General features: G+C 37.6%; 1 long non-coding RNA gene across 1 annotated transcript in view; it reads right to left on the bottom strand.

Moving 5' to 3' along the window:
- LOC310899538 overlaps positions 1-8627 on the bottom strand; it is a 71428-nt gene extending 62801 nt beyond the window's left edge. The window contains exon 1 of the long non-coding RNA XR_014584370.1: positions 2094-8627. This is a non-coding gene — a long non-coding RNA (uncharacterized lncRNA). The remainder of the gene's footprint in view (positions 1-2093) is intronic.
- Between the last annotated feature and the right edge of the window lie 6151 nt (positions 8628-14778).

Raw genomic sequence — 14778 nt, 5'->3', positions numbered from 1 at the left:
CATTTTAGAAATACAAGTATCGGACTCTTACTACATCCATAACTTCAAAGGAGGTAGGCAAAATCAGTAAAAAGGTGCTGTTCTTCAGTGTCATTTTTCAGGTTACAACTACATACTGGTAAGAGGAAAATACTAGTATAATAATTGCTTGTTCCTAAATACTTTCATGTTTGATAAGTATCCAACATCTGTAGGTTGGATATTCTAACATACAGTTTAATTTGTATGTTTTGAAATAGGAAACAGCTTCAAGCAACAGGCGACTCCCCTTTCATATATCCCAGATGCTTCTCCAGGGCATAATTGTCTCTAAGCATGCACACAACAAACAAGAGCTTTCTGGATAACTCAGCTACCTATTTTTTCTTTAAATCAGAATATTCATAAAGTTTTGCAAGCTCTATAGTGACATGTTAATCAAATTTTAGCTCTAAATGAAACCCACAGAAGATGATGATGGTAAGCAAGTAAAATAATGCTTTTTCTAGATATTTTTCTTACTAAAAGTTTGTTGGCGTTGACCTACAAAAGTGAATATTTCAGCAAGAATCTTGACAACTGAAAAAAAAGAATGTTGGAATGGATTTAGAATGGAAAGACCAACAGAAAATTCTGCCTACATTCTTGTGGCTAAAATGTGTGTCTGTAAAAATGGTTCCTATGTTTCAATTCTGGTTTCAAGGCAGGTAGTTGGCACAGAAAATTGACATCCATTACCTTTAAATTACTTTAAAGTAAAATAATTTTGGCTGCAAACTGCACAGCCAAATGCACAGGTCATAAGCAAATTTGTGAAGGAAAAAAAACCAAACAACCTCATTGACAGAGAACACTTTCCTAGCAGGGGATTAATTTTGGGACCTTAACTGTGCACAATGTACAATAATTATATGGAAAATGATAAAAATTATGAATTCTTCAAGCCTAAAAATGCAAAAGCTAAAGAAAAAAACTATAGTGAGGAGCAATGCAAACAAGTTCTCGAGCTTGTTTTTTATAAGCCACAAGAAGCTATCATTCTGTTTGAATAGAAATATGAGAACATCAGTGTATAGCATATACACAGCAAGGACTATGAACAAGGGACAGAGCATATTTATTGTATACTCTGTAAAGATAACTTATATGTGTGGAGCAAGCCACCTTGCTTCTTATGCAATATACATGATGGTAACTTTCACTGTCTATATATCCAAGGATCCAGTGGAGTAGGAAGGGCTCAGGAAGCTTAAGATTTTTTGGAAGCACTGAGTCTGCTATGCATGTGTTCATTTGATGGTCCAAATAACTGCATTAGATGAGGCTAGAAATTACTGACAGTCCTTACATCCTCAAATTCTAACTGAGACTTCAGAAATAATCTCTGATCTGGTTCCTCTAATTAAAGTTATCTACAGTTATCAACTGCAGCAGAACCCTGTTCCTCCTGCTTTACTAGCTTGACTACCATAGAGCTATCTACATACCAGTAAACCAAATGTGCCCAGAACTGCTATTTTTAAAACTGAGGCCAACTGACACAGAAGCGTGCAACCATACTATTTAATATTCCAATATTGGGCGGCTTTTGATGAACCACCTTTTGGGAATAGGCCTTGGACCACATTAACCTCTTGAACCACGTCTGGGAAGTGTTTAGGAGCGTGTTAATTAGCAGAAGCGAGGACTGCGCAACGTGCTAAGCATTCAGCAGCACAGAGGATCAACTGCCAGTGTCCAGGAATGTTCCCTGGCTGCATCACTCTAGATGCAGCCTTATTGTGCAAGTCTCGCTGCAATAAACAAACCTCTCTGCCAAAAAAAAAAAATCTTTTGCCACAGAGGAAGATTTTTTGTTAAAGCTGGGGATTCAAAGATTTTCTAATGACTTCAGTGAGTTTCAGCACAGGCATTTATTTTGTGAGAAACTTATATGGCAATTGAAACGTATCCTACAACAACAGGAGACTAGCTTTGGGTAGAAATAATGAAGGAGTTCAAATATCGAGATTTGTATTATTTTTTTAGACAAAGATATGGCTCTGAAGTGAAAAAATAAAGTTTTTTTAGTTATAAGTCTGGAAAGATATATACAAAACAATTGACATATTTACATTTTCAGTGGTGTTTCTAAAAGCTCCTGCAGCTAAGGAGTACAGCTGAAAAGATAAATTAAATGGAAAAACATAAGCAACAGCTTTACACAAATGTAAACAATAACAGGTATATAAATATTTTTAGAAAATATGCTTACAACAGCACATATACTTTATCGCACAACACTCACATTTGCTTCCAAAAGAGAAGGGAACTGAATGGTGTGATGAAAAGGCAGAAATGCAGTAGGGGTAAATATATAGCTTAAAAGGTCTTTGTTCCCAAAGCTTTTTTTGGCCTCATTTTTATTTACATTAAGGTATCCATTACAGCAGTATAAAAGAGACTTTAAAATTCATTTCAATGTTCTAATCAACAATGCAGTGAACTGAGGAAACAGATCTGCCATTTCCCAACCTACACAAAATACTCACTGATCACAGTGTGTAAAAATGTAGTAACAACTTAAAAAAACCAAACAAACATATATGCACCTTAAAAACCTTTATGATATGAAAAGCCCAAGTTCATGGTCATTACTGCATGCAGCATTGACAATAAATTGTTATCAGCAATAACAGTAATCAGGAGTCTGTATTTTAATCCTATACAGTTATGGCCTGAAAGTATGCTTACTGATAGAATGACATCCCTATTCCACATACTTTGGTCAGACTCAAAAAAATTATATATTTGTACTTCACTTTACTTAGCTGTTATTAGGCCAAAGTTATTAGGCCAAATTATGCTTAAATGTAAATTCTACACTGGCAGCACTGAAATAACTTCAGAAGTACTACACACAGTAAGTGATTGGAGATTCTTTCTTGAATCCAGTAGGCCAGAGACTCTCTGATGCTGATTTCTGCTGATGTGTTATTTGTTTATGATTGGTATAACGAATGTTTGTAAAAATGGGTTAAAAAAAAAAAAAAAAGATATGGTCTCTCTCCCCCTTTCAACAAAAATTGTAGCTGATTTGTTTCCTATTTGTTGGTAACACAGACCATCAGTACCAAGAAACAAACACTTCATGTTAAATTACTTTATTACTGTCTGCCTCCAAACTATTTGTTTATACCTAATATTGTACTTTGGATGTATAATTTATTAAATGCATTCACACTTCTTAGGTGCTTTAAATATGTCAGCATGCCCTCCCGTATATTCTGCACAACCGACAATTGTGGAAATGAATTAGTAGTCTATTGTGTCAAAGCACTGCAGTGTTTTCATTAGCTTAATAGGCTTTGCTTCAATCATAGCCAGGAAAAGCACATTGGAGCTGGATTTCTGATCCCAGTGAAATCAAACAAGGGTTTTGGCTCTGATTTCTGTGGAGGCAGAATTTCACCATTCATTACATTTACTGCATCTCAAATCTGTATTTGTAATTGAAATTTATGCCATTACCTTAAGCTACTACGTGTTCAGCATCCGAATGGATGTTTTAGATTACGGAGCTGGGGCTGACCACATATGCAGTTGTTTGTGCATGGTACATATGATGAAGTACAAACAACCCTCATCAAGCCTCAGAAATACTCTGGGAAACTGTACAGAACTGTGGAGAAAAATATGAGCCTGTATCTACAAGTTTTGTTTTTATTTTCAGAGCAGGCAGTAATAACCTGGAACCTACAACCCTCTAATTCAGTTCTTAGATGGCATTACTAACCAGCACAAAATATTCCAGACCACCTCTGTGACAGGAGGAAAAAATACACTTCTTGAAATACTGTAAGAAAGTGAAGCATAAAATACTATACATGTTGGGTTAGAATTTCTTAATCCGTGGTCCATAAATTGTTAGCGGCCTAGACAGAAATACCAGAAGATCCCCATATGGCTAACAGTCATGTGGTGCTGTCCCCTTCATTATTCCCAGAGGCTACATACTGTTCAAAAACAAATAAATATTCTAAATTATTCATACATAATATGGCAGTCACAGAGCTCTTACGTAACTGGAATGGAGAAGAGAGATGATAATAAATTAAACAGTTATAAAATACAGCCAGCATATTGATATAGTTTAAGAAATGAAAATTGAACATAAAATATTCTAACTAAAAGGAAATTAAAGAGCAACTGAAAGGGTGGTTTTTTTTTTTCTTCCAAGGAAATACTTTATTTTAAACAGGCTGCAGGCTAAGTGTTCAGACTAAGTATAAACCAGTACAGAGTTCTAACCCTTCCCTCCAAAAAAGTCAGCATGGTAGAAGAGAGGAGCCTCAGCACAGAAAGAGACAAAGAAAACTTCTCTGCAAGGAAACGGTAATTACACTGTCTACAAACAAATAAAGGAAGTTATGACAGAGGTCTCCACAAATGGTATGGAGAAGATGAGGAGGGGACAATACCTAAGGAACAAACTGACTCTTAAAATGATAAGGAACAAACTTTAGAATTAAACAAATGAATACTTCTTCAAGAAACGTCTAGTCATGGGACTTGATGCTACAGGATGCTGTGGATCAAAAAGTATTAATAAATTCAAAACAGGATTAAACAAATGCCTGCTACAGATAATGGCTTCAATGTGATATGAATTTGGGGCTTATTGTTGGAAACTGGAAAGCTTTGTGAGAAAGTTCACCCCACATTTAGCCAGTTTATTTCTATAAATGTCTTCTACGAGGCACTGTCAAAGCTCAGTAATAGGGAAGAAGGATCAAGGAGCCCTATGAAATACTGTCTGGCAGTCTCATGAAAATCATGTGTACTACAAAAATCATAAGTACCATGACAAATCATAGGTACTACAACAGTACTAGCAAGTGTTTTTAGCACACAGGTTTATTCATTTACATAAAAATATCCACTATGGGAGCAGCTAGAGGAAAGCCAAGTTCCACATGTGAACGAGAACACTTAAAATTAAAACAACACTTAAAAGTTAGAACCAGAGAGAGCCAGGGTTAACTTAAAACCTCCCACGCAGAGTATGGGCGCCGCAGGGAACACAAGAGCCTGACCTCAGCTACGCCTTTGGCAAGACTCCTGATCCTGTGCAGTGAGACCTCACCCTCCTGCATCCACGCTCACTATGTTCCTTCCACATGTTAAGTACACATCAGCCCACAGAATATCAAAGGCAGTTTTAGTAAGTGGTGATTATGATACAAAGTTCAACAAAAATGAATAAAAGTGAAAGATTCACTTTACTGATTAAAACACAAGAAGAGCCTCAGGTAAAAATAGTCTGAAAAATCCAAATTTTGTATGGGGTTTGTCATGGACTGGTTTTGGGCAGAACATATAATTTATTCCTCAGCTTTCCAATTAAATAGAAATACTAATGCAGGCTATATAACTTTTTTTTTTTTTTAATCTAAAACAAGAAATGTTATGGTAAAAAAAAAAAAGGAAGTAAACAGGTTTACGCAAATATGCACATAATATTCCAGGTACATAACAAATACCACAACCATTACAGGTAGAAAAACATACTGCTTTCATTTTACTGGAAATAAAAGTTATAATTCTACAGTGAACAGATTTTAACTGATTTAAGTAAGTATTAACAAATTAGTATTTGGGATGTTTTTAAATAAAATGATGTTAACTGTAGTTCTTAAGAAGTCCAAATAACTTCTTTCTTACAGTTATGTTTGGCCAAAACCATCAACTAAAGTCAGTACAAATTCATTTCAGATGGAAACTGTATTTCCTGTGAACAAACTATTCATCCAAAACACCTGGTGCAGCATTTGCAATACTTCCCGACTTGACAGAGACATTGTGAGACAAATTTCAGTAATGCTTTTAAGAGGCACAGGATTTTTAAATCACCATAAGAGTAAAATTAAGCCTGAATATTGTGAGCCAGCTATTCTTTCAAAAGCAGATGGAGATTAAAATATTCGATGGAGTTTGTGCAAAGAACAGCCTGAACTTTGCCAGTTCAGAGCTGGCTGTACTCATTAATGCAGGAATGCCCTCAGGCTGCTTTGTGCGGAAGGTATAACTTAGAACTGGATTTCTCTGGAGTTCTGAGGGACACGTAGACAGTCATCTTCAACATAAACACACACACACTGGAAAAAAAAAAAGAAGACAAGGATAAAACCAAAAAAGCTTCAAATCCCTTTCCCATTCTCATAAGGATGGTACGCTTTTTCAAGAAAATACATCCAATTCCCCTGAAGCAGAAGAGGGAAAACAATGGAGAAGGGCTTAAAGGGACAGCATAAGGAGCAAGGAGATCTCACATGGCACACAGAGCAGCAGGCTAGCAATTCCCACAGGAGGAAGGCTTGCAGTCATGCAGTAATCTAGGGAGTATCACTCCACTTCCTTTTCCATTGTGAAGTTCCCCTGTCGAGCCAAGTTACTCAAGCTAGGCAAAATATTAACTTTAAACAGTAGTTACTGTAGTCATTACACTCAAGATTACTGAACGATGACTACACAAGATAACTACAAATGACTATAAACAAACATTTGAGACATGACAGACTCTTCCTAGGCCGACCTATCGTATGTCAAGAACCCAAATAAGGCTTAATCCTGGCACTTAAATTCTAGCAATGTGTCATTCCTCAAGTTCTTAATGAGAACATTTCGACTATTTGCTGGCAAGGAAAAAAATAAGAACATGCTGTTCAAATAGGAAGAAAAGCAAGCTGACCAGCTACATCAAGCATTACTGAACTATAATGGAATGTACTTAATTTCTGGCAGGATTTTGTGTGATACAAATACATTTCATTAATGAACAGCTGCTGAAGAGAAAGTGATACTACACAGAATTCAAAATAAAAACAAAAAAGTCTCCATATATTTCATTTCATGATTTTACCATTCACGTGGCTATAGCTTACAAAATAGGCACAGGAGCAGACAATGGGGAATTCGGAAGCCATCAGTGGGAAGGAAGCAGTGAAGCAGCCCTGCAGCACAACGGTTCTCTAAGATGGACACAGGAGCATTGCTCTTCTAAGAGGCAAGGAAAGCCACTAGCAGCACACTCTGTTCAGCACAGCGCTCATATCCATCACCTTCAACACAGTGAAGAAATCTAACAATTCTCTCTACCTCCTGTGTCAGTCTGGTTTAGACTACGGTTGCTTTCAGCTAATACACGGGACACTTCAGACCTGAGCGTGCTCTACCTACAGCTTGATGAAACACAGGACAAAACAAATTCCATGCTCTAATGCATGTCCCTTGCACATTACAGATCATTGTATCATATAATTCCTATAATGAGGATATTTTCTCTCAGCTTGCTAGGCTTTAGAGGCTTGATCAGTTAAAAACAAAAAACTTTCTCTAACTTCTAATTCATGCTCTGTTGATGTTATTTTCTTAACAAAACATACTTTTTTTTTTTTTTTTTAACAGGCCTCCTTTCCTTCTTTCCTTCCACATTTACTGCAACCAGGATATTCAAAGACTGTCAGGTCTTTTAGGCTTCATGTGGCTAAACTAAACAACCCAAGTTCCTTTAGACTACTGTCCACTCCTCTAATAGGGCTTTTTTTTTCTTACAATTCTCCTAAGTCCAATTAAATTATTGTGCACTTCCAAATCTGTGCACAGTTTTAGAGCTAAAGTTTCACCAGTCACATGTACCACAAGCGGCATTAGTACCTCCTTACCTGTACAAAAAATACAGGGCTATGATACCTATGACTGAGTTCATCTTTTCCACAGGAACATCAAATCAGTGGTGCACAGCCACCCTCTCAGTGGTTTACAGATCATGCTTTCAAATTCCCTCATCTTCCATTTGACAAGCTCTAAGTTTATATCAGAGAGCCTTTGCTATTAGTCCCTGAGCACATGACCTTGTGCTTTGTGTAACTGTATTTTATCCCATTTTATTTCTCTACTCCTCAAGGTCATCCAATTATTCTGGTAGTACACCACCCCACTGGGAATGTTTCCCAAGTTTGATGTCAACAAATTTCATTAGCAAGTTCTATTCTTTGTGCCAACACCACTAATGAAAATATTAAACAACACCAGTTTCAACATCAATCTTTTGACAGAGCTCTAACAACTCCCCCCTGCCATTCAGTGTAACACATCACCACCTTTCCTTTCAGGCATTTCTTTGCCCATCTGACAACTCATTTACTAATTCCCCTCTTCTTCAGTTTAACAAGTTTGTTCATCTCAAAAAGCAACCATTGCATTACAGAAAGAAAGCAGACATGATCCATCTAGTGAAAAGATGTTTTAACTTATTTACTTCTGTGTCCTTAACTTTTTTCTTTAATCCTCCAGATTTTTTTTTTTAAATAAATCTTTACAAGCAGAAGCTAAAAGGTGTCTGTCCTCTATAAAGAAGTTATGTAGACAGAGTCCTGTCTACGTAAGGCCCATGTTACAGAAAACTATTCGCAGTCAAGATGTTCATTTCAGCACTGAGCCTCACATAGAAAACCCTTCCTCTTGACTCGAGGACCTAGTAGTTCCTATGCCTCCTTCACTTGCCCGGAAAGGAGTAGTGACATGCTGTTACATCAGAATCAAAAAACCAGGGCTACGAGTTTTTCACGATAAGTTAGTATTGGCCTGGCTTTTAATTTATCTGACAACACTCCCGGAACAGCAGAACATAGTACTGGACAGTTCCTAGCTCTGGGAAGAGAAGTAAGAATGGATGTCTCAGCACAGTACAAATAGTACAAATTCACCATACATTTCAAATACCAGGATTTCTTTTTTGTTCAAACTAAAGTAATATAGGCTCAATTTACACCTGTTAAGTAACTTAGTGGTTTGCAAATGAAAACCAGCTCATTCTGTGCATAGAAGTAGGGCTAACCATTTTAATGTTGTACTGGAAACTCTATTTTTATTTTGGGAGCTTTTCTGGAAACTTCAGAAAGGGTTAAAATAAGAGAAGAAAATGAGCAAGCTAAATCCTGAGATACAATGAGTACAAAGAACACTTAACAAATCAACTGCTTTTTTTTTTCCCTTTAAATCAGCCTGTTCTATAACACAATCCTGTCAAATTTTGCTTTAAGTGTAGACTGAGGTGGAGACTCAAGGACTCAAGTCATATATTTTAAATCAGTGTTCAGTTTCTCATAGAGGACAAAATCACTGTTTGAAATATTTGCTAACACTTTTGCATTCTATTATCTGAGGTATCACATGTATTTTAAACTCTTAATGAGACAGTACATATTACATAATGTAACTACAACCTCTGTATTACTCTATTCTGTACCTTTTGAATATTGCTTTTTTTTTTTTTTTCGTTAGCTTTGCTTTATGTTGGTTTTCACCCAGAAAGCTCAAGTTAGCCAGAGATGGTCTATGTGAATTCTAGGAATGAACTTTTTAAGGAATCATCCCTCTCATTCTTCTCTTTTCCTGTTGCAGACACCCATCACCATTGGCTTATATCCTAAAAGCAATGAACTAAAACAAATTTGAAAGGATTGTGCAAGACGCATGCAAGACAAACAAAGATCATCATTAAAACTTTGTTTGCTAAAGCACCCTGATGAGGACACAGTTTCAGAAAAGGGCCTGGCATGTACAGCATGCATAGAAGGTTCTCATACTTTTGCTTTTCCAGGAATTCAAGAACCAACTTTAAAAACATAACAGCCTAAAATAGGATAGGATTTCGGTTGCATTGTTGGCCCGCAGAGGTAGATTGTTGGACTGGAAACTGGATTATCTAAGAGGAAAATGTTTCATTTCCAAGATATATGCCCCCCTCCCCCCTCCTTTTTTCCCTCCTTCCTAAAGAATGAACACAGCCATGCACACACAGGTCTTGTTCAGGACTATTGTCTTCAGTAGGTCTGGAGAAGAACGAAAACCAATGTTTCTTACTCTCAGGGTGAAATTCTAGATGACTTCAGTGAAATTGCTTCTGGCACTCTATTGAATATCTTAGCGCTTGAAAAACTACTGGGAAAGAATTTATAGTCTATAAATCCTATCCATTTATAGGATAGTGCACAGTGAATAAGAGCAAAACATACTGTGTTTGCTCCTGCACCTAAGGTCAGGAAACTTAAAAAATAGTGTGTTTGTGCTCTATGAAAGCTTGTCTACAGCTAGTTCACTGGAGAAGGGAGAACAAACGACTGGAGGTTTAGAATCATGAGATGTTGTTGCATGTTCATGAGATGGCATGCAGCAGGCTCCTCCCAGTAAGTCTGTGACGCTTGCCTATTTCAGCTCTTTTGCAGTCTCCTGTGTTTTGTATTTTTAACCTAGCTAAAATAAATCAACCCTTCTTAACACTCTCATTGCTTCTGAAGCTTTATTTAGAGCTTTGAGGACTAAAACCAAGCGATGCTGCTTCAGATGAGATCAATATTTTTCTTTCATTCATGGCTTCTAATGTCCTCATTTTTCCCCATCCTTCTCTTCTTACTGTCAATAGTAACCGTTGTTTCATTATTTCATTCTTCTTTTTCACCTTTAATTTTGTCATCACTATTCCATACCTTCCTTCTCTATTTTTTTTTTTCCCCAAATTGTATTTCTGCTCATTCTGAGCTCAGCTCTGCATGTTTTGCTCTTATGTAGCCCTTCCTCACAGATGCTGTGTGAACGAAGCAGGGCTGCAGCATGTCCACAAGCAGAAACATAGCCAGAAAGGTTTCTAAGAGCAAAATACCTTTTAAACATAGCATTCCAGGTAGGATGAAAAAAGGAGTGGGAAACTAGTTCACTGAAAATCACGTCTGCCCAAAGGAGTCTTTAAAGAAATGCTCCACTAGCCTGTTTGGATGTGGGTATGTGTGTAAATTTTAGCCTCTATACAGGATGTGGGAACGAGAGAGCAATCAGATGACTAAGCTTCATGTGACTGCTTGCTACAGGCTACATAGAGGAAAACTTTGCTAGAGTATGTCTAAAAGAAAAGGTGGTGGGTGTATGTCCTCGTGGTAGGGGAAACACGAGGACTGGAACATAGCTAGGTAAATTGCCCACAAAGCAATGTGTCCTCACTTAGCTTACTGAAAGCTTGAGATTTTTTTTTTTTTACTTGTTCTGCTTGGTTTTGCATCTTTTTGTGATAAAACAGATGACCAAAACAACCCAGAGAACAGATGTTGGACTAAAATGTTGTTAAAACTTCCTTTCAGCCTCCCTACTAAATGCATATGATTATTATTTTATGTTTTAAGTAACAAGAATACTGTTTATTTTTTGTTTGCTTTACTCCCATATGGCCCTCCTTCCTACCAACCTGTTTTCCTTATAATAGCTAACCCTTGCAGCATTATAAAGTGCACTGCGCTAACCTGTGTTCAGTGAAAACCACTGCTCCTGAAGACAAATAACTGTATGAGTGTCTCGGAATTTGAAAGTTTTTTCTCTTCCCTGGGCAAAAAGTGATCTGACAATTCCCCAAAGGCTTTGAGAACATGGAAAATCAAGTATTCAATAATTAGTTAAGCATCACAGCTTCTTGTGGAACCTTCTGCCTCAGATCCTATACGTTAGTATTATTGCTAATTCAGTTTTTGCAAAAGCCCCCCGTAAGTACAGACACAGTTTCCATTAAGTACACAAAGTTGATTTCACGTGATTATCAGCTTATAAACAGGAAAAAAGATGGGTGCAGAAGAGCACCATGACAAAATCTATTAGCTACCCAATAAAACATTACTTAAATCACTTTTTTTAAAAAAACAAAATTTAGTTTCCTATCCCCCTGAGAAAATTAGAGGCAGACATAATGTCTTCATAAATCATAGGAACGTGAGGAGGGTAGTAACTGTTTGAAAAGACTGTTGTAAAGATATCCCAAGTGTTCAGAAATATAAAAGAAAATGGAGAACAGGTGTTCCAGTAAAGCTAAAGGTATGAACATGCTCACAGAAACACTGTGTATACAAAATACACGACAATAAAATTATTTCAGAGGAAGGAATCTGATCAGCCAGCATCAACAACAGTATGGATCACTCTGGAACAAAAACATTCTAACACAAAAATATACCATGTTGCGTGTAGCTCTGAAACAGATTTCCAGCTCATTCATCACTGAAAAGGAAGTATAATGTCTGCAGTTTTCAGAAAAAATATTTAATGCAATTACTTTAAAACCTTTGAATGCCTCCTAAAAATAAGATTTTTCCTTTAGTACCTAACTTTCCATAAATATGTTTTGCCCTGGATTGGACATGTGCAAAAAGCCAACCTCCTGGATGTGCTGAAGGATCTGGTTATGGTCTTTCTCCCACTCTCTTCCAGCTGCGTGTTTTGTGTCACCCTCGTGCCCCTCCCCACAATCAACCACATCATTCTTTCTGCCTTTTGAAAGTCTTAATATTGGTCAGTTAGCCTGGAGCCAAACCGAGTGGTTGGATTACTGAGTAGAACTATGAATACCTGTTTTAGTTTACTCTGGATCCCTTTCCTCCGAGTTTAAGACCTTTTCAACTGTCCAGTCAACTCCCTTGTTTAACAACATATGTTATTAATACTATCAAACTTTACATAAACATCAGTACTAAAAACATGTAAACATTTTTCTGCATCCCTGCATCATGCATAGCACATATCCTGTACTGACAACTACAAGAGGAAATCACTTGCCCTTGTGGCATTGTTTTGTACTTGCACCATTTATTCTAATTTTAAAGTTCTTCTTTTAGTTCATTTGGGGCTTCCTGTGCCACACCTGTGTCATTCTCGGTCTGTACTGTGTGGAAGACTCTATTAAGATCCCCTTGTAGAAAATCTTAAAATATACCATAATTAAAGCTCACAGACTACATTTCCTCTGAGAAAAAAGAACAGAAGAAACCGGTATATGTCCTAAGGGACTTCTAAAAGATTAGCAATGAAAAACAAATCTGTGCTGAGGAAAAGGGCAAAGGCAAATGAGAAAGCAGAGTGCACGGAGAAGCAAAAATATCAAAATAAGGTCATAGTTGCAGTGAAGTCATATTGCTAGTTTGGGATTCACTGACGCCTTTGCATGACTGGCTTTGCAAAGAAGTAATGCAGGGATCAAGGACTAAACAGATACTAACCAAAATGATACGGACAATTTTTTTTTTAAATATACCATAACAAAGTGTACTAACACAAAAGTGGACTTTTTAATGGTAATATTAACATGCTGACTTCTAATGTGCCTTCACTTTAAAATTTCTGCAGAAAACTAGAGATTCAAACACCTATCAATACACAGCTAAGAAAGTTCTACATAAACATCAGAACATGGTTGTTGTGCCAAAATGCCGTATGAATCTTAGGACAACAGGAGAAGCAAATATTATATTCCCTTCAAAAATCACAAAAATTGGGAAACATATACTGTACCTGTTACTATGAACAATGTAAAAAGTATCTGTTAAGCAATCATAAAGTATATACATTATTGGCCATAACATCTGAAAGTCTTAAGAAAAAAAATTATACTAATCTTATATTAAAGATCTCCAATTTATGAATATGACTATCCAAATCACTGAGAAGTATGTATATATATATATAACTATATAAAGTTTGGACAATTTAATTGTAATTATCCCCAAAATATATAATTTTTTGAAGTAAAAAGTTGGCTACTTGAGAATATATGTTGGACAGTGAAACTGAGAAAATTGCCTTTGCCAGCAAGCTTCTTACACTAGCAATATAATGGAAGAAACACTAGCAAAACCAATCTGATCAAAATGGATTAAAATTGATTTTTTGATGAAAATGGATAAATGATGAACAAAAGTGTAGCATTTACATGAGGCAGTGAACTCATTTGATGCAGCGCCTTGTGCTTCACACAGTATCTTCTGGAGCAAAACATTACTGCAGTCTGGATGATCTAAAGGAGGTGAGGGAAGTGAACTTTACAAGGAAAGGACTTTACTTATTGCAGAAGGTGGTATTGCAAAAGTGAACATGCATTCATACACATAAACACTTGTCCAATCCTGAAAGACCATAAAAAGGCAATTGGAAAAATGGGAACGTAAAAAGTCATGTGCTAAAGACTGGTACTGGGTGTGGTTACACTTATATTTTCATTACTAGCCTAGAAGTGAAATGTGTTAATGAAATCTACATCTTTATCCAAGAAAATAACAGCAAACTACTTAAGGTACTTGAGCAACTAGAAACACGAGTATTTATCAACATACAATTCCTTTTGCAAATAACAAAAGGAAACACTCCTCCCTCCCCAAAATAATAGACCAGATAAAAATAATAGGGAACATGACTTTGGGGCGATGACCCCAGGGCAGATCTTTAGGTGATACTAAGTAGGATCTTTCTGAGCTCTGTGGAACTGAAAAGCAAGGCAGCTCTGGGATACGCGTACACTTGCTCGGGGTCTGTCATCAAAGCCGCCCTCATCCCAGAGGCACCCCCGTGCCTGTGTAACTTCACGGGCACCTCGCGTAGAGCCAAAGCGTGCTGACAGGCATCCAGCAGCCAGCCCTGACAAACAATTGCTGGAAAAACACCCGCTGCCCCGTCCGTTTTACCAGGCGATTAACTCCCAAACCCAGCGGTTTGGAGCAGCCCCAACACCGGCCTCCTGCCTGCAACCGGCCGGTTACCTCGGGGCTCCTCCCGGGGGGAGGGGAGGGGGGGGGTAACGACGCCCTCAGCGCCAGCCTCGCCTCAGCTACCCCTGCCCTCAGCCACCGGCCTGAGGGGCGGTAACGGCCGAGACCACGCCGCGCGCGCCGGCGGTTGGCACCCGCCCAACGGCCGGCCTCGCGCCCCTGCCAGGGGTGGGGGGAGCGGGCA

This window comes from Anser anser, assembly GCF_964211835.1.
Source record: "Anser anser genome assembly, chromosome: 4".
Classification (NCBI taxonomy): domain Eukaryota; kingdom Metazoa; phylum Chordata; class Aves; order Anseriformes; family Anatidae; genus Anser; species Anser anser.
Note: the sequence above shows the minus strand (reverse complement) of the source record. Positions and strands in the feature narration are given on the sequence as shown.